The sequence below is a fragment of the Rattus rattus genome, chromosome 11, assembly GCF_011064425.1.
Source record: "Rattus rattus isolate New Zealand chromosome 11, Rrattus_CSIRO_v1, whole genome shotgun sequence".
Taxonomy (NCBI): domain Eukaryota; kingdom Metazoa; phylum Chordata; class Mammalia; order Rodentia; family Muridae; genus Rattus; species Rattus rattus.
Genome location: NC_046164.1, coordinates 12,866,935 through 12,890,003, shown reverse-complemented (window position 1 = coordinate 12,890,003; position 23,069 = coordinate 12,866,935). Strand labels below are relative to the sequence as shown.

General features: G+C 42.6%; 1 protein-coding gene across 1 annotated transcript in view; it reads right to left on the bottom strand.

The window, feature by feature from the left end:
- The window catches only part of Arhgap24 (Rho GTPase activating protein 24), a 212,748-nt gene that overhangs the window by 122,547 nt on the left and 67,132 nt on the right, over positions 1-23,069 (bottom strand). The gene's annotated exons all lie outside the window — the stretch shown is intronic.

Here is a 23,069-nt window from a genome sequence, read left to right as displayed (position 1 = left end):
CTGTTAAAGAGACAGCACGCGTGGATTGGCCAAATCTAGGTTTCTTAGGGGGAAAAAAAGACTTAAAATAAAAAAATCTTGATAAAACTCAGACTATTTGGACTATAAAGCTAATTTGCCTGCCACTGAATTATTAGTCTACTGAAACAATGTTTGAAAGATTGGACAAATAACAAGACCAAACTCACACAAATAAGGATTTTTTCTTTTTTACTTTTCAATATATAATGACGGGTTTTCTTTTTAAATTCAAATGCATTTTTGTAAAATGCTTACCTGGAGACAAAGCTTCAATAGTGACAAAGATGCTACTTCAGAACAAAGGGATTTACCCCAGGGAACAGAGCTGAAACAAATGTAGCTGGGAGATGGCCATGGCCTTAGTACCCAGCCTAAAGCTGAAAGGTAGGGCACTTTATATTTTAATATGACAACCTGATAAGTCCCATTCATAAAAGACAGAGAGTTCTTTGCTCGTGTTGTGCCTTCCCTAGGGCGTGTAGTTGAGCACAGATATGCACTGACACAATTACTACTCTATAACTCAGATGCTACATTAGTTATTAAAGACAATGAGTTACGAGTGTGTGCGATTATGTTACATTCGTTTGGAACAAGGTGATGTTCTGCTAGGTTCATCTAGGTTCATAATCAAAAAGGTTTCTAATTATGCATTTTTATAAAAATAATACTCAAAACTTAGTTTTAGTATGGCATTTTATTGAGTAAAGCACAGTGCCATGATTAAGTTTATTATGCTCAATAATAAATTCATACTGTGACTCTTTTTATATTTCTATTTAAATATAAGGATCTTGTCATTGAAGAAAATTGTATTTATTGCTGGATCTCCCAAATATTATGTATATTTTCTATGAATCTATATGCATATTCATACAAATGTATAATGCATATGTGCATTAAAACCCTCTTGTATGCATGCATGGCTTGCATTTTCACATACAGCATTTTATTCACATAGTCATAGTTTGTATATAAATTTCTTTATTATTTCCTTTAAAATATTTTATAAGCATTTTTCTTATACCTATCATCTTTAAATGAGACGTTTTAAAATACACTTTTTCTCTCCCTCTTAATCTTTATCTGTCTCCCATTTATGCATATACACATACACATACACATACATATACATATACTTAACTTTTTATCTCAAAGCCTTTGTAGCATCTTGGGCATTAATATAATATAACATATAAATTCTACACTTCACTATTGTGGGTGTGACTTGCTTCCTTGCAGGTTTTTGATAAAACTTTGTACTGTTACACAACGGAGAACGTGTCTATTTTTCTGTTAAGTTTTATTTTCAAAGTTTCTTTTAGAACAAATTCCTAGTAAAACACAAGGGAGCATGATGTGAAGAGTTTATTCCTGAAAATACTGTCTTTGGGAAAAGCAGCCTGTATCGATGCTACAGCGTTTGTTTGTACAGCACCGACTCGATATAGGTGACTAATCCTTACAAATGTCATGGACGTCTAAATGGGTAGGCCAATTTTCCACGTTCAAATGCTTTAAATTTGTGCACGTTTTATCATTGTATCTATTTTTAATCCTAAAACAAGCATGGGTATTTATGCCAAGAAAGCGTATAAATAAGATTTGACGCTAATGTTCTCATGAACGGCGGCTTCACTCGTGCCTACTGTGAAGATTTAAATGTTCTCTAGACGTATTTTAAGCAGCACCTCAGAGAAGCTGCTGCCTTCATCTGATAGGTTCCATCTCTGGATCCTTCAGAGGTGTCAAAGCGCAGGATCAATAAAGGCATCAACTACTAGTTCATACCGGGATGGTTTCCTTGCTGTCATCACGAATCGCTCCTCTCCTACAAATACATGATTAAGCTTTGCAATGTCTTACTCTCAGAGTTTTAATAGGTTCCTAGTTTCGGTGTTTGCAACTGAACCCTGGGCCACATGCATGGGCAGCCCGTGCTTTGTCAGTGGGCTACAGCTCCACTGTTTAACAGGGGTTAAAAATATCATTATTTCTGTGCTCGTGTAATGTGCTCATGTTGAGTTCTCATTTGTTAAGCTAGGAAATAGAAAGCTATGATGAAAAGAACACATGAAAGTTGAACTCTTAAATTGAACTTCAACGATGTCAAAGAATGATATTCAGGGAGGCCGCAGTATAGCTCTGCAAGTCTGTAGTAAAACATGAAGTGGGAACAATAATAAACACTGGTCCACTTTAAGGGTTCAAAATCTACATATGTGGGACATTAGTACATCAGTACAGCAGAAAATTACACTACTATAGAGGCACTCATCCACCGCTGCTCCTCTGCTGAGTCTACATGGCAAGGGTAACTGGGAAAACCAGGGAACTCCACTGCTAAGAATCAGGAGCAGGGAGGTGCAGGAATAGAAATGAATTGGACTCTCCCTTTTCTCCTCTGAGCAACTAGTGCCTGTCACTCCAGCCTCCCCTCCATTCTCCTCAGCTGTCAAACAGGCAGGCGTGGACAGGACAGGCTCCCTGAGAGCCTAAGAGGCTGGCATCACACGGGAGCCTGCACCAAACTCATAAGCATTGTACTGGCTTTACAAAACCCTGACATTTACTGCTGGGCCACTCCAGGCGTACGCTGTGATATGTGGCCATTAGCTCAGGCCTATATTTATGTGTAAAGTCAAGAATAGAAACACCCATGAACGCTAAATTTATAATCATATCGACGGAGCCTTTTACAGCTGCGCTTTCCAAACTGACAGAATAGCCACCTCTTTCCACAAAGGCCCATGATGTTTCCCACCAGAAAGGGCGAGCGCTAGTGGTATGGCCCAGTCACAGGGGCATTCGACTAGCCTATGGGGAGCGTGGAGTTCAGCACCCAGCACTGGAAAGAAAAAAAAGTGGAAGGAAAAGGAGATAAGTGATCCTGTCAGTTGTAGAAGGGTTCAAAAGAAGGAATAACATGCAGAGAAGACACAGTGGAGGAGGAAATTAGGAGTGGGTAGGAGATGCAGTCAGAGGTTAACTGAAGCTGACAGCTCTAAAGTCAAGGGAGGCCAATGGTGGGCTTTGGTTTTTATGTTGTTGTTGTTGGTAGTGGTTGTTTGTTGTTTGCTTGTTTGCTTTTGAGACAAGGTCAGGTACAGCCTGGTCTACAGAGTGAGTTCCAGCATAGTATGAGATAAGAGTGAGTACTGAGGTAGCCTGGGGTACAGTGAGCTAAGGTTGCCTGGGTACAGCAAGGCCTATCTGGAAAACAACAAACCTAAATTCAAAGAAAAAAGTCTTAAGGAAGATGTGTCTTACTCTGTCACAGTATCAGTAAGGTTTTATTAAATCAAACTAAAGAGGGGTAGAGATGAGGACTCCAAAAGTTGGGAGGTATGGGATGCCAGACGCAGAACCTTCCACCCGAGAACACCGTTAGAATAGCTCCAGAGCCAACCCAGGCATATCCCAAGCTGACCCCAGAGCCCTGAGGAAAGGGAAACAAATTATAATAAATAATTCCCACAAGTCTGTTCATTGGCAGTCACCTTCTCTGCTGTGTTAGCACTTGCTCTAAAAACTGTGTCACGTGTACCGTTGTCAATCCTGAAAAAGTATTATGTTGCCATTTTTATATGGTGTTTATCTAATTAATAGCTTAATTATATAAATAATAATAATTTAATAATCCATATGCTTTACCATGTCCTTTCCTAACTGTAGCCCAATGCTATTTCCTGACACAGAACACTGGAGACACACACACAGTGCAGAAGGGCTGAACTATACCCCACTCACCCCATATCCATAAAGGCAAGGGAAGGCAAAAGTAAGGACAGAAATGAGGAATGAAGTACAATAAATCATATGCAAGTCAACATGGCCTTCTCTTGGAAAGCCATCCCAAAACAGAAGCGGACAAGTGGGAGCGAACCAGGCAAGCACAACAATCAGCAGGTGAAGACACGGCCTATGGAGTGGGAGAAAATACTTACAAAACATAAACAATTATGGGTTACTATACAAATAGATAAAAGAATTCCCTAAGCAGTAGTAAAAGTTGACCAGGGATAGGAGGAGGCATTTTTTTCAGAAGGTACACAATGGCCAACAGCTCTGCGGAACAGTGTTCAACATTACTAATTACCAGCAAAAGAGAGATCAAAACCACAGGTGAGTCCTCACCTTAGGCCGCTTGGTATGGCTTTTGTCAGAAAGACAAATTCTAACAAGTGTTGGCAAAGGTGTGGAGAGAGGATAGATATGCTTGTGAACTGTGGATTAGAGTGTAAATTGGTGTAGCCATTTCAGGAAAGAGCATGGGGTGTCCTCAAAGAACTAAAACTAGAGCCATGATAGGATCCGGCAATCCCATTTCTAGGAATATATCCATGGAAATCAAATTAGTGTTTCAAAGAGATGTCTGCAGCCCCATGGGCACTGTGACACGATTCACAATAGCTAAGTTATAGAATCATTCTAAGTGTTCCCTGAGAAATGTGTGGAAAACACTACACACACACACACACACACACACACACACACACACACACACACACACACACACACTCACACACACACACCACACACACACACAACTGTCTCACACACACACACAATACACCACACCACACACACACCACTCTCCCACACACACAACTCCCACACACACACCACCCCCACACACACACACCTCACACACACACACACCCCTCCCACACAAACACCACACACACACCCTCCACACACACCATACACACACACCACACACACACACACACATACTCACACACACATACTCACACACACATACTCACACACACACACTCACACATACTCACACACATGCACACACACATACTCCCCCACACACACTCACACACACTCACACACACACACACACGCACGCACACTCACACATGTATGCACACTTACTTCATAGAGTAATATATCCGCAAAATACAATCTCACTCAGTATTTTCAGAGTCCTTGTCATCTGTGGCTGTATGGATGAATTTGAAAGTTGTTTTGCTGGGCTAAATGGGGCAGAATGGGGCAGGTGCAGGGAAATAAATGTCACTAACACTGGCATCTAAAAATGCTGTAGTGACAGAAGTAGAAAACAGAACTGGCCATCGGCATTTCAGGAAGGGAAAACAAGATGATGTTGCTGAAAGGGAAGAGATCTGTTTGACAGAATCCATAGGCTCTGCATAGCCAATGCACACCGCACTTAAAACTCTCTCGATTGGTTGAGACTATAGAGGACCTTGTGCTTGAGTCAATAAACGTGTTATCCAGCTTGACAGTGGTCATCATTTTAGAATCTTTCCACATGCTAAAACGGTAGGCCATATACTATAAATACATACAATTCTTATTCCTTGATTACTCCAGAAACACTGGGAGAGAGAAACAAACTAAACGGCATGTTGTTCCTCTACACTTAGCCATCACACCAAAAAAATGTTCACAGGCACAAGTAACACAGCTTGCAAGTCATTTAGTTTTACTTTGAAGAAGTGTGGAAAAGACTGTAGGGCTTTTGTAACTGAGACACTGACTCCTCAGGTAAGAAGTTCTTGGCCAACAAGCCAGATAGAAACTGAATACTTGAGTCAGGCCCAAGATTCTTAAGAGTTTCTGTTTGATTTCTATTGTACTGAATAAAATGTTTTGTCCAAAGATTCTTCTTCAGATGGTCAGGTCTGCCTTACATTGCACTGCTCCAACTAAGCAAAGCAAGGCAGTGGATGAGAATTCAAGCTTATCCATCCTCTAGGCGCTGCAGGACAGCTCCCCTGTGAAATCGGACACCTGAACTGCACCCAGGCTCTTGTATTCTGTCAAGATCTCCAGGCATCTGTCTCTTAAAGCCATGCATGCCTTCATTGAGCCTAGATGGGGGAGTCCCTACTTCAAGGAATGAGGTGATCTCTTCCTAAAAATCTAAGAAGGAAGGCTCTTAGGCTAGGGTTTACGCTCCACTAAGACACAAGGCAGCTGTAGAAGAGGGTTCTAGAACATCAGCCACAATAGTCTCAGAGAGTCTGGAGTGAGAGGCAGGCCATCCTGGACAGCGTTGGCATCCCTGAGAGATCGCTTGCTTGCGCAATATTCTGATTAGTTTCCGTTGGCTATCATTTTAAGTATCCATCCTTGAATAGGGTGTCACTTGAACCTAGGAGACAAATGGGCTCAGGATAACCAGAGATCATTTGAGGCCAATGCAGACCCAGAAGCAAGCACTCATTTTACGTCTGTCTGCTGAAGGCAAGATGCTCTCAAGGCCTCGGGGAGAAGCCGTGCTAGTCTCCAGGACCGTGAAAAGCACTGGGCTCAAAGACAGACATGACGGTTTTGGGGGGAAAAACACCAGTTTAGGGTTTCAACTGTAATACTAGATTCCTGTACATTTTTAAGGGAGTACGGATTCACTATTTCTCGGAAATATAGTTGATGCAATTTAAAACTAATCCTATATTTAAGGTACTTTTCTAAGGCACTTAAAACTCTTATGGAAACATATTTAAAATGTACTTTAGAAATCCTTAGATTTATTAATTAGCGTTATTATCTAAATATATTATGAAAAAATAACCGAGTGACTTTTGGAAGAGTAGCTAATTCTTACTTTCTTGAAGGTCGTAACAAATTTAATGAGGAGGTTTACCTCCATAAAGGTAGAAAATGTCCAGGAGATCACTAGCTTTTATATTAATACCTATGGTCAGGAAGAGCAGGGAGTAGGACGAGCAGAAGAGCCAGCAAATCTCCACAATGTCAAATTGTTTATTAAAGTATTTACAGCCTTTATAATTTAACATCTTGAGGTCAAACTTTTTTGATCTACAATAGTTGTATCTCTAGTGGCCATTTCATAAGCTTCTATTCTTTGTAGCAATTAAACTTCTCAAGCAACTCACAAAAATCATAAAATATCCATACTATATAAGAAAACCCAAATTTCTGATTATTTGTGGGACAATTTTTCATATTAACTGTAGTCCTTGGAATTAGAGAAAAAAATATTCCAAAATAGGTTTGTGCAGATATCAGTGTCATGCCCTCCAGGTTTGGCCATGGAGAGCAAGTGCTGAGGGTGGTTTAGGTGTGTGGTTTTATATTTTAGTAGCCTGTGACTTACTTTTGAAAATGTCTCAAGTTTCTAGAATTTTCTGAATCTGTGTTTATGTCCTCTACATTTCTCAAAGGTAGACTCTTATTTTATGACCTTACGGTACAGTGTTACAGAGGAGGAAATCAACTCTTAAATTCTTAAATGCCCTCTCCAGATTACATGCAAGACAGATGATGGCTGAGGGTTTGTCTCAGAAGACTGTGTTTTCAAATATACCTCAGTATCATTTTATAGGCTCACACTACACTGAGTCTTGGGAAATGACAGAAAGAGAAATCTCCTGATCACATTCATACTTTCCCACTTCCTTGTGATTTCTCTTTAACATGCGGGTCGACAGTCTTATGATGGTGAATGCCCTCTTGTACTCGGTGCTCCTCTGACCCACAAGTCTTCATTCTGTTTACTCTGACCCGGAAGTCCTCAACCTGTCCACTATGACCCGGAAGTCCTCAGTCAGTTCTCTCGCGTACCCTCCAGTATATTGCAAGAAGGTTAGAAATAAGCAGTGAAGGTTCCAGGGTAAATTAGAATAAATCAGGTGGCTGGGAGCTAATGAGTGTTTAATGTCTTTGAGATGTGTAAATCTATCTAGATATAGCCATTTGTATTGCTGTATTTTGGAAGTGACTATGCCTTGAATAACGGAATAAGAAATTCCCTGTCTTAAAATTCTCTCCTCTCTCTCTCTCTGTCTCTCTCGCTCCCTCCCCACCCTCCCTCCCTCCCCCATCCTCCCATCCTTCCTTTTCTCTCCTTTCTTTCCTTTTTTTGAGACAGAGTCTCACTATGTAGCTCATGGTTCTCAAGTGTTTGGATTGCTGTATGTACCATAATACCCAGCTTACTTAGAACTCTGATTTATTACATGAGTAACTACTACTCACACCTTGATGTATGAATCTCTTTATCTCCTGATGGATAGGTTTTTTTCCCTTTAACTTCATGCAACATCTTTGTTATCCACAGTACTAAAATGGAATGGTTCATTTATTCCTAACTTAAACCCCTCTCTTTATCTGATATTGAATCCCCTACTTGTGAACACTGTTGGCCCATGGTGGTGATTCGCCACTGATCATCCAGTGTAGAATGGTGCTTACAGTGATGGCTAGAGAAAGTTTCTCTAATACTGTTTGTTTTATATCCACTTTCTCTCCTATGCCTATAGACCTTGAGGCTGGCATTACCCTTTCTTGACCAAAATCTTAAACAGAGTTTGAGTGACAATTTTACTCAAGGCTAGGGCTCACATGACCTGAGGAAAAGTGGAGGAAACTGGATAACTGATCCAAGTTGCCCTCTTAAGTGTGGCGTCCAGAAGGCATAGTCTCTGGTTCATAGACAGCAAAGCTCCCTTTCTGTTTCCAATCATCTCACCTACCTTCTCTTAAAAGAAAACTGCTTTGCTGGTTTCCTTAGTTGCTATTTTTGAGCTCTTTTTTGGTCCGTCTTCATTAAAATATATAATTGCTGACATATGGGCATTCAGATTTCAGAACCTGAATGAGAGCTATCTGTTAAAGTCTCAGAATAGGACAGAGAGTAGAACCATAGTCAGAACATCATTAAATTCTAAACTCGTTAAGTTCATACCCTCTCAATGACTTCCCTTCTCTCTGCTGGCTTTTAGGAATGCAATGTTATCAACACAGGCAGAAGCCAAATAGGGCAGCAGTCCTTCACAACGTGTGGGAGTCCAGTGCTCCCAACCACCAGCCCTGGAAGACTGTTGAACAGTAGACGGTAGCAAGCCTTCTCATCTGCAGAAGCGCCAGCAGAATGCTTCTGCCTGTACAACCATGAAAGAGCACTTGAGAGAACCAGATGTGATCGGCTTCGGATTCAAGGGGGGGAAAAGGGGCTGGGAAGTAAAGTAAAGGGCTTAGAGCCCTTGAGGGAGGATAGTTCACAGGGCAGTGTTGCTGCGAGGTGAGTCCTGGCACCTGCAAGGCCTGAAAACAGCCATTTATCATCCCAGGGTGTAACCTCGCTCATCTCTTTTGTTTCCCAAGAGGGTAACAATGAAATACAAAGTATATTTTGGAAGTGGGAGAATAGTGAGCCAAGGCTGGAACATCTGCTCTCTTTCTTTAGAAGAAGCAATGAGCAAGGATGTAAAACTGTCAGGACAAGTAAATAAACCACTAATTAGGGTCCTGGGTAAAGAAAATGTCTCCTACCCGCAAGAGAGACAGGTCAGCATAGTGTTTACCAAAGCTAATGGGTCACGGAATTTTGGAAGAGGACAGAGATAAGAAGGGTGCTCTGGGGATAGAGAGCACTGTCGTTGAACTCTAGAAGAGAAAATACATTCCTATGTCTAGGAAGCACAGAAACTCTGGCACGGCCTGGAGTGCTGCTGGCACTTGTGCCCCAAGGAGACTGTATAACCAAGCACAGAACGGTGGCAGGATTCATCTCTGGGGAAACCCTGAGTCCAGAGCATGTAGAGAAAAGAAGTAACTTATGGAAAGATTCACCCAGAGCCAATACCCTGGGGTAGGCAGGTGGTAGGTGGTTCAAGGCAGCCAAAAGACACAAGTTACAAAGCCACGTTACTGGGTCTGAATGGTGAAGTCTGAAAATGACTGTTTATGCTTCCAGGGGACTGAGCTCCGTGACTGGACCCAAAGCCTCCATGACACAGGGGACCCAGAGCACCCTTCATAAGGATGCTATGCAGGGTCAGCATTTCAGCAAGAGGCCTGAGAATGCACTTAAGGAATTTAACACAATTCCAGCTCTAATGGTAGAAAATGAGGCTCAGCTAAGATTAAATAATAATGCTAAGGCTGTGGTTTTGTTTACTCGGCTTCCCAGTTACTTGATATTGAGGGTCTGACTAAAGATAATTAGAAAAGCAATTGACGTGTTCAGCTCTGGGTCAGCCCTGGGATGAAAATGGCTGTCGAGAGCTTACAACTCTACAAGGGCCAACAGTGCCCTGACCCTAAGAAAGTTCCTCAGAACTCACTGAATGTATCCTTGATCGTGGGTCCCTCTGGTGTGGTTGAAAAACTCGTGTAGTTCTCTCAGAACAATGTAACACATGTCTTCTACTAAGTTAAAGATGCATTCCATGTGTTTTATCTTCTATCAGCTGAACGACGTGGGCTTTATGAAGATTGATGTGAATGGACTCTGGGAAACTCTATGTGCCCCAAACTCCATGCTTCGGGATAGCCACGAACTTTCTCTTAATTAAGTCCTGAGTTATGCTAGCATTCTCAGTTTGCAAATGGGAATTTTAAACTAGAGGCTATCCAATAGAATTAATAAAAGCAACCATAATTCAATAAGAAACCTGGTTAGAGGTTTACTTCTTAAATTCTCCCTTTTATTCTGATTGTTTTAATCAGATCACAGGGCATTTATAGCCTTGAATTTCCAGTAGAGCCTCTGATTAAAAAAAAAAAACCTCTTTTAGGGGACAACTGGCATGCATGTGAGAATGGTGTACCCCTCAAACACTAGACTTGCTCCCTAAAAGCTTCCCTCGAGGGCGCTGATATTTATAGTATAATTTCAGCTGATGTGACTCATGATGCTCAATTATCTGCACTTAATGTTGTCTTAGTGTTTAATGTCTAAGTGTTATTTAGTTAACACACATTTAAATGTTGCTGAGAACAATTTTTGAAAGAGGATGGGGCTTTCTCTGTGTAGTGTTGGTCGTCATGGAACTCACTTAATAGATCAGGCTGTCCTTGAACTCACAGAGACCTGCCTGCTTCTGCCTTCCAAGTGCCGGGACTAAAGTCATGTGCCCACCACTGTCTGGCTTAGAGAAATGTATTTTAAACAAAGACCCCACTATGCAAACTGAGTTGCAGTGAACCTTAGCTTCCTTGTTAGGAAGCATTTTCTCTTTGCTAAGAAGTGCGTGCTAGAGTACTGTAGATGTTGTTTCTCTTGGGAACTTTCCCAAGCCTTCCATGTTTCCACTAAAAGGATCAGTGGCAGACAGGGGCTAGCACCTTAATTAATTCATTGCTCCTTCAGGTCAAAAGTGAAAATGCCCAACTGGCAGGAGACCTTTAGCTTGAATCAGTTTAGAGAAAGTGCAGCTTCTAAATAAGACATTACTGAGGAACTCAAAACATTCTGGGCAGAGAGCATTCCAACGGGATAGGCTGGTGGAAGGAAAAGAATTCAGGGCTGCAGTTGCAAGAGACAAGTGTGTCCAAAGAAGAGGTCCTTGGGGACTGAGAGATGGCTCGGTGGGAAAAGACTCTTGGGCTGGAAGCCTGCCAGCACTGCTTCAGTTGCCTAAAGTCAGTGAAAAAGAAAAAAAAATGTGGTGATGTATATCTATAATCCCAACACTCACAGAGAGACGGGAGGCAGAGACAAGGGACTTGCCAGGAAGCTCCTGGGCCAGTTAGCTTGGAGTCAGACATTGCCTCAATCAAAGTGGAAGGGGAGAAATGACTCCTCAAATTGCCCTCTTACCCTAATATGTTCATTCTGGTATGTAAGTATGAATGTCCGTCCAGAAGACAACCCTCCTGCTATATTTTAATATTTTAAAAAGATTCCCCCTACCAAAGAGAAAAGGAGGAGGCAGAGGAGGAAGAGAAAAAAGAGAAAGAGGAGGAGGGCAGGGGAAGGAGGAGGGCAGAGGAGGAAGAGGAAGAGGAGGAGGAGGAAGAAGAGGAGGAGAAGGAAGAGGAGGAAGAGGAGGAGGAGGGCAGGGGAAGAAGAGGAAGAGGAGGAGGAAGAAGAGGAGAAGGAAGGCAGGGGAAGAAGAGGAAGAGGAGGAGGAAGAAGAGGAGGAGGAGGAGACAGAGGCCCTTAATTAGGAACCACACTCTTGCATCGATGGTCTTCGAATCCAGGACGCCTTTCCATCTCATTGAGAATTCTGTGAGTCTGCACACAGGCACACAAGTAAGTCTCTAGGGTGACCTAAAACTCTAAATCATTCTATTAATTGTAGAGGGTTTGAACACCCCTTGGTTAGGACAACCACTCTTGAAACTCAGAATGAGCCTGTGCAGATCATAGACTTGTAATGAGCGCTAACAGGGCAATCACACAGGGGCAAGTGAAATAATCCACAGTTTAAGAGATTTCCACATTAATGCTGCAACCCACCTGAGCCAAGCGCTTCGAACCAGGAAGCATTTGCTGCTCATAAAGCCACCACAACAGCAGGAGACTCACTCCTGATCAAGACAAGCTGTAGGGGTTGGGGATTTAGCTCAGTGGTAGAGCGCTTACCTAGGAAGCGCAAGGCCCTGGGTTCGGTCCCCAGCTCGAAAAAAAGAACCAAAAAAAAAAAAAAAAAAAAAAAAAAGACAAGCTGTAATATAATCCCCACCCAGCACAGCTGAGGGGAAATTTTTACGTCTTCCCATTCCAGATGGTGCCACCTCATCTGCTGCCATCTCCTCGATGGGCTCGGTTAATTAAAGTCCTTACTGACAGTTAATGGCAGACGTACGTAGCAAACAGGACTCCAGAACAGATGTCTGTGAATCCACCAAAGCAATGGGGTAGCCATCCTGACGAAGCTCTCAAGAGCGACTCCATCCCTACTACATGGACCCTTGCAGTACCTGAACATCACCTCTCCCTTTCTGGCTCTCAAACAAGAGGCAAGGACAAAGGGTCAAGGTGGGGACGGGGAGAACAGGATCCTTGGTCAAAGTCTTCTTGGAAGCAGTCTGATCTGCAGGAGTGTAAGGAGTCATGACAGCAGTTTCAAAGGCAAAGGGATTAAGACGATGCATGATTGTGAGACTCCACAAAATGGCCCACCCCACGCTCCTTAATCAACTGCATCCCGGCTATAAACCGAATGCTGGCTGCAGTGCAGCTCGAATTAACTTATTCTATCTCACACCTTTGTTCATTGTAGGGTCAGCACAGGCCTGCAACTGGCTAAGCAGCCTATTTTAACCAGAGATAAGAGAGAGTAGGTTGGGAGAGTCTGTTAATTAAGCAATAGCGAAGGCGGTATAGAGAGCCCTGACTTCCCAGGGCTCTTTGAGGTTCTGAAGTAAAGCCCTCAGAGGGGGAGTTTTGTGTGATTTTCTATCTCCTCTGTTTTCTGGGAACTTCACATCTTTGTTCTTAAAGTACGCAAAGAAATATCCCCAATGGTGAAAATGGAAAGCTCACACTAGTGTGAAATAACACATAACCATAAATGTTTTTAAAAAAAAATATAGAGAGCTCGCTAAGGATGCAACATGTTTTTAAAAATTAATTAGTCGAGGCTTCTCGGAAACCTCTTAAGGTATAACGTGATGTTATGACTATAACTTTTAGAAACAGAAGAATGAAGAACAATATGAAGGCTTTTAGGAAAATTGAAAACCATGGAATGAGGAAATACATGCAAATATAAAAGTGAAGAAGAGGAGGAAGAGGAGGAGGAAGAAGAAGAGGAAGGAAAAGAAGAAGAAGAAGAAGAAGAAGAAGAGGAAGAAGAAGAAGAAGAAGAAGAAGAAGAAGAAGAAGAAGAAGAAGAAGAAGAAGAAGAAGAAGAAGAAGAAGAAGAAGAAGAAGAAGAAGAAGAAGAAGAAGAAGAAACAGTAGCTACAGGAGCAGTGTTAACCACGTTACTGAAAGCATGTCCGAGGTGTAAGCACCGGTGTGCTGATCTGCCCTTGCACCTCCTCACCTCATCAACAAGAGCATGAGAAGGGACCCATCTTAGGAGGGAACCAGTTACTCTGTTTCAGTCAAGGAAAAGTTCATGAGCACAAAGCACACTCCCCCATTACAACAGTAGTGTCTACCATTTAAGCAGGTGACTTTTGAAGAAGTCTTTGTCAGGGATCATCCCCAACTTGGTCTTTATGTTTCCATGTGTGTAATGTTTTGCCAACCTCACCTTGAAGTCGTTTCACCTTGGCAGAGTTTGCAAAAGCAAGGCGGAGACTTCCTCTCCTTTACCTACCAGCCCATGAACACGAACGACGTTAACCAGATAAAACCAGATAAAATGGATTCCGAGGCAGGAAGCGAGCCCTTCTGCACTGTGTTATGGTTTGCCAGTTGTTACAGGCACCAACCTCGCTGAGGTCTTATTTGGCTTTGCTTATGCAGAACGAATGGTGCGTGTGCCTACCCGATGGCGGCCGATACACCGATCTGTATAACCGCTGTGGTGACCAGGACTGAGAACAGCTTTAACATATCCTTAACAGTCCTTGTACCTCTCTTACATGAGCACATCACCCTGGTAGACTTCTGGCTTGGCTGCCATGACTCCATTCTCATCCTGCTGCAGAGCCCATGCACCACTTTCCATTCAGCATGGTGGTATTTTGGCGTCCCTCTAATTTTTCCCCATGTATCAGCAGTTTCCTTTGTTGTGGCCCAGGTGAATCACATTACATTGAGAAAATGGCGTTAACCGAGTAAGCAGGACTCAGTCTTTGAGAGAAATTACAACGTTTAGCCTTTTTCTGGTATCTCAGCAGACACCTTTGAGTTACACACAAATGCCGATGGTAGGTGCCTTTTTTTTAAGTAGTCAATTTCCTGGTTTGACTAAGTGAGATAATCTTTAAGACCCACAACTTTATAAAAATTATTCTGAGAATTAAGTCCGAGCAGATGTAAGGCCGGGTTTTGGAGCATTGAAGATTCCGTAGCTGTGTCCACTCCACGTGGCTCTGGCCTGTCTAGCGACAACCATGCTTTGTCTGGTGACAACACTCTGACCAGGCCAAGGATGTGGACGCACGAGATCAACAGGACCAGTAAGAGTCACCATCTTGGTGACATCAATTAGTTTAAACACGATGTGACACAGGCCAGGTAAATGAAAGCCACTAAAACTTAATTCTTGGATTTTTGTTGCGGTGGCAAAAGGAGAAATTCTCTTCTGTGGCTGGATTAATTCTAACAAAATATGGAGCAAGCCAGTTTAGGAGTAAGCCCGAGGAGAGCAAACACAGTGAGAGACGGAGAAGCAAATTGAAACCTTGAATCTGGCCACCTTTTCACAAAATCAATCCTTTCTGTGCTCCCTGTAAAAAGTGGTAGGGTCCCTTTAAATTTTTTCCTCTGCCTTCTGACATTATACTAACCACTGTCACAAGAGTCCTTAAGAGAGACTTTCCAGAAGAAAATGGCATTTTTCATTTGGTCCTCTGTGCTGCTGGCTCTGCAGAGTTTTGTAGCACTTTCGCCTTCTCTAATACTCAGGCTCCCCCACACTGCAGATAGACAAGCACACACAAGAGGAACACAGATGCACACACAAAAACCCTCAGCACACACATGGACATACACACAGACTGCACAGACATGCACGCACATACGAAACACACAGACACTCATGCGTGCACACAGCACAGAGACATGTATGTATACTCTGCACACAGACATGTTCACACTCACTGTACAACAGACATGCACATGCCCTGCACACAGAAATGCACACACACACACACATATGCACACTGCACACAGACATGCACACTACACACACTGCACACACACATGCACACACTACACACAGCACACACACATGCATATACTACACACACTGCACACAGACATTCACACACACTACACATAGATGTGTATACTCAATGCACACAGAAATGTTCCTCTCTCTCTCTCTCTCTCTCTCTCTCTCTCTCTCTCTCTCTCTCTCTCTCTCTCGGCTTCCTGCAGCTCTCCCAGCTTCTTCATTAAATCTTTGCGATGAGCAATGGTCAGAGTGTGCAGGCACTAGAAGCTCTTTCCCACAGCCGCCCCGGGGCATTTTGTAGCAGAGCATTCTCACTGAGCCACGACCCACGAACATTCCCAACACTCTAGAAGGCTCATTTGAGTGAGATCCAGAGGAAGGCATTCCAGAAAGTTCCATAGGCACAGCCCCAGTGGCTTCTCAGCCATCCATCTAGTAAACTGAGTCACACCTTCTCCAGTGAAGCCGGACTTCAATCCAGAGAATGGCCTTCCTCCCAGCTGCTCAGTTCACCATGCAAAGCAGACGCTCCTGTCTGCAATCCTGCTCTTCTTTTAATTTCTCACTACCTGCCTCCTGGCTCCAATCCCTTGCTATAGGGGGTGATTCTTGATATTAAACTCTCCCTGGTCAAGTTGGGTTCTGTTTGCTGACTGGACTCAGAGTGGGATTGCACACCTGACGGTTGAGCTTCCCTCAGACGTCTCCATTTTTATAGCCTAATAAATGCCACAGCTTTACCAACATTAGCTCCAGTTACAGGGTTGGGAACTACAGAAGTCCTGAGAAACTGAGATCCACAGAATTGGTAGGCAGACTATGATCCAGGGAATGCTGCCTCAGAAAGCCTGTAAACACGGCTTTTAAAATGGGCCTGAAGGCTGGGAGAGCAGTTCAGATGACAAAGCTCCCACCATTGCAGGCATAAGGACATGAGTTTCTCCTCCAGAACCCACAGACAGAAGCCAGGCCCAGTGACCACAGCCAAAGCACCATGCAGTTGCAGCATCCTTGTGGTTTAATGGCTGGCCAGCCCAGCGCAATGGGGAGCCCCAGGCCAAGGCAGAAACCTTGTCTCAAGAAAAGGGAACAGTGCCTGAATAGCACTGAATAGCCTGAATAGGTTGTCCGTATGGATCATTCCACATGTAAATGCACACATACATGAACATGTGCACATATGTGCAAAATAGACTATATTTTAAATTCAAATTTTCACTGCACAAGAATAATTTAGTTTTAGCTTTGTATGTGTGTGTATATATATGTGTATGTGTAAATATGTGTGTGCATATATGTCTGTATGTATATATGTGTGTATATATATGTGTATGTGCATATGCATGTGTGCATATGGTGTGCATATATGTGTGTATGTGTTTATATATATGTGTATATATGTATATATGGGTGTGTGTATATGTGTTGTATGTGTGTATATATGTGTGTATGTGCGTGTGCATGTGTATATGTGTATGTGTATATGTGTGTATGCATATATGTGTATGTATGTATATGTGTGTTGTATGTATGTGTGTGTGTGTATGTGTGTGTGTGTGTGTGTGTGTGTGTGTGTGTGTGAATTATGAGTAAATTTCAGGTCTTTGATTGAAGACTGTCCCGTAAGGAGCATGCCTCATGGTGAAGGCCTCACTCTATCCAGGGAAATAGCTTTGTCGCAGGGAGCTGACAGTCATCATGCTCCCATTTTGAATCAGTGTCTTTAAGTCAACATTAAGCAGTTAATGCCCTGATATTGATCAGGAGACTCTCCAAGACAGGCTTCTGCTAAATATAAATATCCCGAGCTGAGTGACTTTAAGGGGGGAAAAAGCGGCCACAGTTATTTTTAGCCTGGATGTTCTGTTTTTGTTATTATTTTATGTGTTTATAGAAGTCAGTTGCTTTCCTCCCACGGCGCTAAACTGAAATGATCCCTCCTATTCTAGAAACAGAGATGAGTTTGCAATTACAACATGCAAGAACAATAAAGTCTGATAGCTATTAAAAGATACTCTAGGAGAAAATGTAGCATACAGTAACAGGTTTCTTGTTTCAGATCCTGTCTGCAAAATATAGGGGAGACCATCCCAGTTAAACATGGGCACAGGCCACTGTTTCTCAGTGACTGGCTTCTAGGACGATAGAAAGATGACACAGAAGGGCTGTGGGTAGGGGTTGGCACTAGATTTAGATCAATACAAATTTTAAAGTAGAAAGAATATTGACTGAAACCCAGACAAGCAGAGCTGTCAGCTCTCATGTTCTGTCAGCTTCAATCTGTGCTCCTTCTAACAGCAACATGAGTCTGATACGAGAAGAGAGGCCCCGTGCACAAGCTCCTGATGTCAGCAGAGCATGGAGGGAGGAGGCAGCCCACTTTGAGGGCTCACCCCAGATCTGGTCTATAATTGCTAGAAAAGAAGCAAAGGTCACAATATAATCAGGAGTTGAATAGTGTGTCTATGTATGTGTGTATGTCTGTGTGTGTCTGTGTGTGTATATGTATGTGTGTGTATGTGTGTGTCTGTGTGTGTATATGTATGTGTGTGTCTGTGTGTGTATATGTATGTGTGTGTATGTGTGTGTGTGTCTGTGTGTGTGTCTGTGTGTGTGTCTGTGTGTCTGTGTGTCTGTGTGTGTCTGTGTGTGTGTCTGTGTGTGTATATGTATGTGTGTGTATGTGTGTGTCTGTGTGTGTATATGTATGTGTGTGTGTGTGTGTGTATGTGTGTGTGTGTGTGTGTGTGTGTGTGTGTGTGTGTGTGTCTGTGTGTGTGTGTGTGTGTCTGTGTGTGTGTGTGTGTCTGTGTGTGTGTGTGTGTGTGTGTCTGTTTGTGTGTGTGTGTATATGTATGTGTGTGTATGTGTGTGTGTGTGTGTGTGTGTGTTTAATAACAGGCACTATTATTTTGTCAGTTGAGACAGTGAGATAGTCTCAGTCTGGATAGATCTGAGAAATTCCAAATAATTTGGATCACAGGTCTTGCCACTGGGGTTTGGGGTGGTTTGGGGGATTGGACTATGACAGAGATGTGACTACTATCCTGGTGAAAATGGGACTTAAGTAACTGGAGCTGTAAGTGGTGGCGCCGGGCTGTAATCCCTACACCTGGGAGGCACAGGCCGAAGAATTCTGAGTTAGAGACAGGAAGACTGCGTAGCAATCTCTAGGTTTTCTTGTGATACATACAGTCTCTGTCTCTCTATTTGTACACACACAGACACAAACAAAACCACACAAATGCATACGCACAGAGAGACACACATCCACACAACACAAACATACATACATCCATACACACAGGCACACACAGATGCTTTAATGTGATATTTAAAATACATTTCTCAAACTTGATTGTTCAGACACTTTTCTTTCCCTCGTGGCAGACAAGGCTGTGCTGACCTGCTTCGTGTCAACACCGACAGGGGCAGCGTCATTACACTCCCGTGTGCACTGACACTTCACACTTGAAACGTTACCTGTGGGATTTCATCAATTTGCACAGCAGCACAGATTTATTATTTGATGAAGGAAACAGGACAGAAGCAGGGCCTGACTACTGTGCGCACGTGCACCCAGCTTTAACTATGCATTCCCTGCAGTCTATGATCGGCAACCTCCTTTGAGTAAGAGGAGAGCAGAAGAGAGAACCAGGCCAGGGAGAATTTCTTACTGTCGTATTCTCTTGCATTTGAACCGATGCCGACCCCTTTCTGTGAGCTTTGTATGAATTTATATATCAGCATACACATCAGTTCTGAGGCAAGCATCAACTTCAAAACTATTAAAGAATGGGGATGGGGAGATGGCTGAGTGGTTAGGAGTCTAAAGTTTGTCTCTGTCCGCCCACGTCATGACAGTTCACAACCACCTCTAAGTCCAGCATGAGGGTATCTGACAACCTCTTCTGGCTTCTCTGGGAACCTGTATGAATTGTACACACACACACACACACACACACACACACATACACACACTAAATCTTAAACATGATGATGTGATTAATGGTAGAAGAAAATGGTGGCAGTAACAGCCCCCCCGAGTACCTGGTGGGGCTAAGTTGGGACCAGCTGGGTAAAGAATCTTTGAATGACTCGGCAGGCATTGCTTCTGCCCAACACTGGCATCCTCCAGTGAACATTGATAATGAATAGCCTGTGAGGTCAGGCAGGTGGACTCTTGTCACTAGTCACCACACTCACAGAGAAAAGAGAAATACAAACCCAGTGGGATTTATCAAACAGATCACATAATTAAGGCCAGTGGGGGGACTAATTGTGTAAAGGTGCTTGCTGCATGATCCTGGGGACCTGTGTTCAATCCCTGGAACCCCCATAAAGGGAGAGGGAGAGAACAAACTCCGAGATGCCTTCCTCTAGCCCACACATGGTCAGTGGCCTGGCCCTACCTCCACACTTCACACACAAGGATGATGATTATGATGATGACGATGATGATGATGATGATGAAATAATGAACAAGAAAGATCACACAATTAAATTTTTCTGAGTTAGTATTTTGCAGACGGCATCATATTTTAAAAGCAAAAAAACCACTAGAATTGTATTTTACCTGTTACATTTTCCTGTGGACTTTACTCATTACATCACTACCTGTATCATGTCATTAAGGAGTGTGGAATACATCAGAAAATAACCTTTAGTCGTGTGAACCATATATTTTTCCCTCCACTGCTTTGTTATTTCTGTCGAATTCGGCTACCCCCCATATAGACGTGAACCGTATGATAAAAGATTCGCTGTGCCATCTCATACAACGCTTTAAATGACGGTGAAGCAGAAAGCACGCACTTGTGCTGAACGCAGATACAACAGATTTCTTCCTTCAAGTGGCAGCCTGAATGGTTTTATGCCCCCTCTCTCTTGTCGTCTTTAGATGGTCAGATTCAGCTACTGGGCATGTGCTTTCCCTGGAGCATGAAGAATACCATCTCCTGATGAAAATGGCAAGACATATATGATAATATATACAGTGACTTCTCAGACCTCCAAATAAATCAATCTATTCTCTTCTAGATGAAAGCCTCAATAGTTTGCCTCTGAAATCGTCTTATCTCTTTTGAATGTTTGCACAAGACACCCTGTTTATTTTTAAGAATAAATAGCCCTAATCAAATTGGCTTGCACGGATCGTTTGAGGAAAGGAGGAATGTATAAACTAGGAGTCATCATGTTGATGCTTCAAAGACTTGTTTAAAAATAAACTGTGACCCAAGAGTTGTCAGGTGTCATTAACAGAGCTAGCCAAGGAGATGTGACCCTGCCCTTTGAATATTCTGTAGGAAATAAGACTTAAACTTTGCACCAACTCCAGCTTTATTCTCCTCGCTGGTTTCTGAGAGCTTAGTAACCCCATTCCAATATTTTAAAGTCCTGGACAGAAATCAAAGCAGATATCTTGAAAAAAAAAACCTTCAGAAATCTCAAGACACAAGACAAACCCAACCGTGTTTTCATAAGGATTCCACATCACAAGTATGCAAGTCAAACTATTGCTGGCCTTCGTTGAAAAGCACATTTAAAAGAGATATTTCAGACTCAGATACGTGAATTCAAATTACTATTTAGGGAAATACATCCTAGGAAGCCCCGTACTACTTCATGTTCCCACAAGAAGAAGAGAGTGGGTGGTGGATACTGTACCTTGCCTGACCTTATGCTAACAATAGCAGTTCATTCTCTCTCTCTCTCTCTCTCTCTCTCTCTCTCTCTCTCTCTCTCTCTCTTAAATGACTGGTTTTGTTTATCTGGCACCTGTCTCTGCTCCTTTAATATCTGTCAACCTTGTTTATGTAACTGTCTCCAAGTTATGATTCAATTTGTAGAATTGAAGATATAAGAATATTCTCAATATAAAAAAACAACAGGTTCCTTGCATGCAGTGATGTTTCTGAGCCTAATTAAATACTAAAGAAAGCCCACTTCAAATAGTAGTTGATGTGTACAATCTGCTGATGCAGGACAGTGGAGGCGGAGAGAGCGTCAGCTTGGACTGCAATAAATCAGCCAGAATCCTCTCTGAGTTTACACAGAGCTCAACGCGCGCTTTGGGATAAGGGATAGAATGAAAATAAAGCTAACCATTGACAGTTTACTGGGAGGGAAGGAAAAAGTGTCCCTGAATGAACTGCACTGGAGACAATACCTAAAAATGGCCTCAAAATCTCTCAAGCAACGTTGCGTGGCTCAGAGGGGCTGCGCAGATCAGACGGTCAATGCGTTAGTTTGTTCTAGATGCATTCGTGGGGTGGATCATTACACTGTGTTGTTACTGCATGGCAGGGGGATTGTAGTCGACAGCTTCTGCTTTCTAAAGTAGCTGAAGGGAATAATCCCAATGTTCTTATCACAAATAACTAAATACTTGAAATTATGTTTACGGTCAATTCCCTAATTTGATCATTGCACAATGTGCAGACGTATCAAAAGACAACACCGCATTCCTGCTATGTGTCAGTTACTATGTTCAAGTTAACAGTGGAATGTTTAAAGGCAGCTTATTGTACAGACGTTGAAATAAGGCATTGGAAGGGAAGCCATGGAGAGATCCCAGACTCAAGACATCAAAGAGAAAACATCCATGGAGATATAGCCTGTCTTATTGGCCACCTTTGACATTATGTCTTTGCCACTTGGATCTTTTCATTCTAAATAAATTCAGACTTGGCACACCCCTTTCCTGGTTTTGATTTACGGAACCTATTAGTGAGCAGAGAAACCTGAGGGAGCCAAGAAAGACAAGGAAAGGGAAGGAGAGGGCCCTGGGCCAGGGCAGTTTTGAAGGGTCGGTTAAGGTGGGCTTTGTAAGATGAGAAAGAGACATTAGAATTGTGGATAAAGAATGAGAGCTTAAAGAGATATTTCAATAAACTCTGAGCCAGGACATGTTACAGACGTCAGGACTGGATAAGAAGCAAGTTCAAGTCTCTGGGCTTCTGTAAGGCGCTCAGTAGGCGAAGAGCTCTTGAGCGACGTGGCTGATACGAAGGGTATCTCGGACCTCCCGTTCCTTTCCACGTCATTGATTTGCTTCCTCAGGACCAGATTCTGAGTTCTCCTGAGCCCCAAGGCCATGTTCTGAAGAGAGTGGTTTACAAAATTGCCAGAACTTTCATCAGAATATGACGGTGACTCTCCCCATGTTTGCACTCCTATTTTAAAATGATTTGAAGATGGGTGAAAACGATGTTTGAATTATTATTAGGTTCAGTAGAAGCTGCATCTCACCTATCCCTATTTTTATATCCAATGTCACTATTGGGAGTTTTGTGTTAAGTTTCTATTTTTAAAATTGTATTTACTATATATGTATTTATTTATACTCATTTATATTTATATTTGTTTTATCAAAGGCACTTAAGGTATATAGATGTCTTGTTTTAATGTATGTGCCTGTACCACCATGGCTGTAAGACACCATGTGGATACTGGGAATTGAACCTGGGTCCTCCGGAAGAGCAGTCGTTGCTCTTACCCTCTGAGCCATTAGAC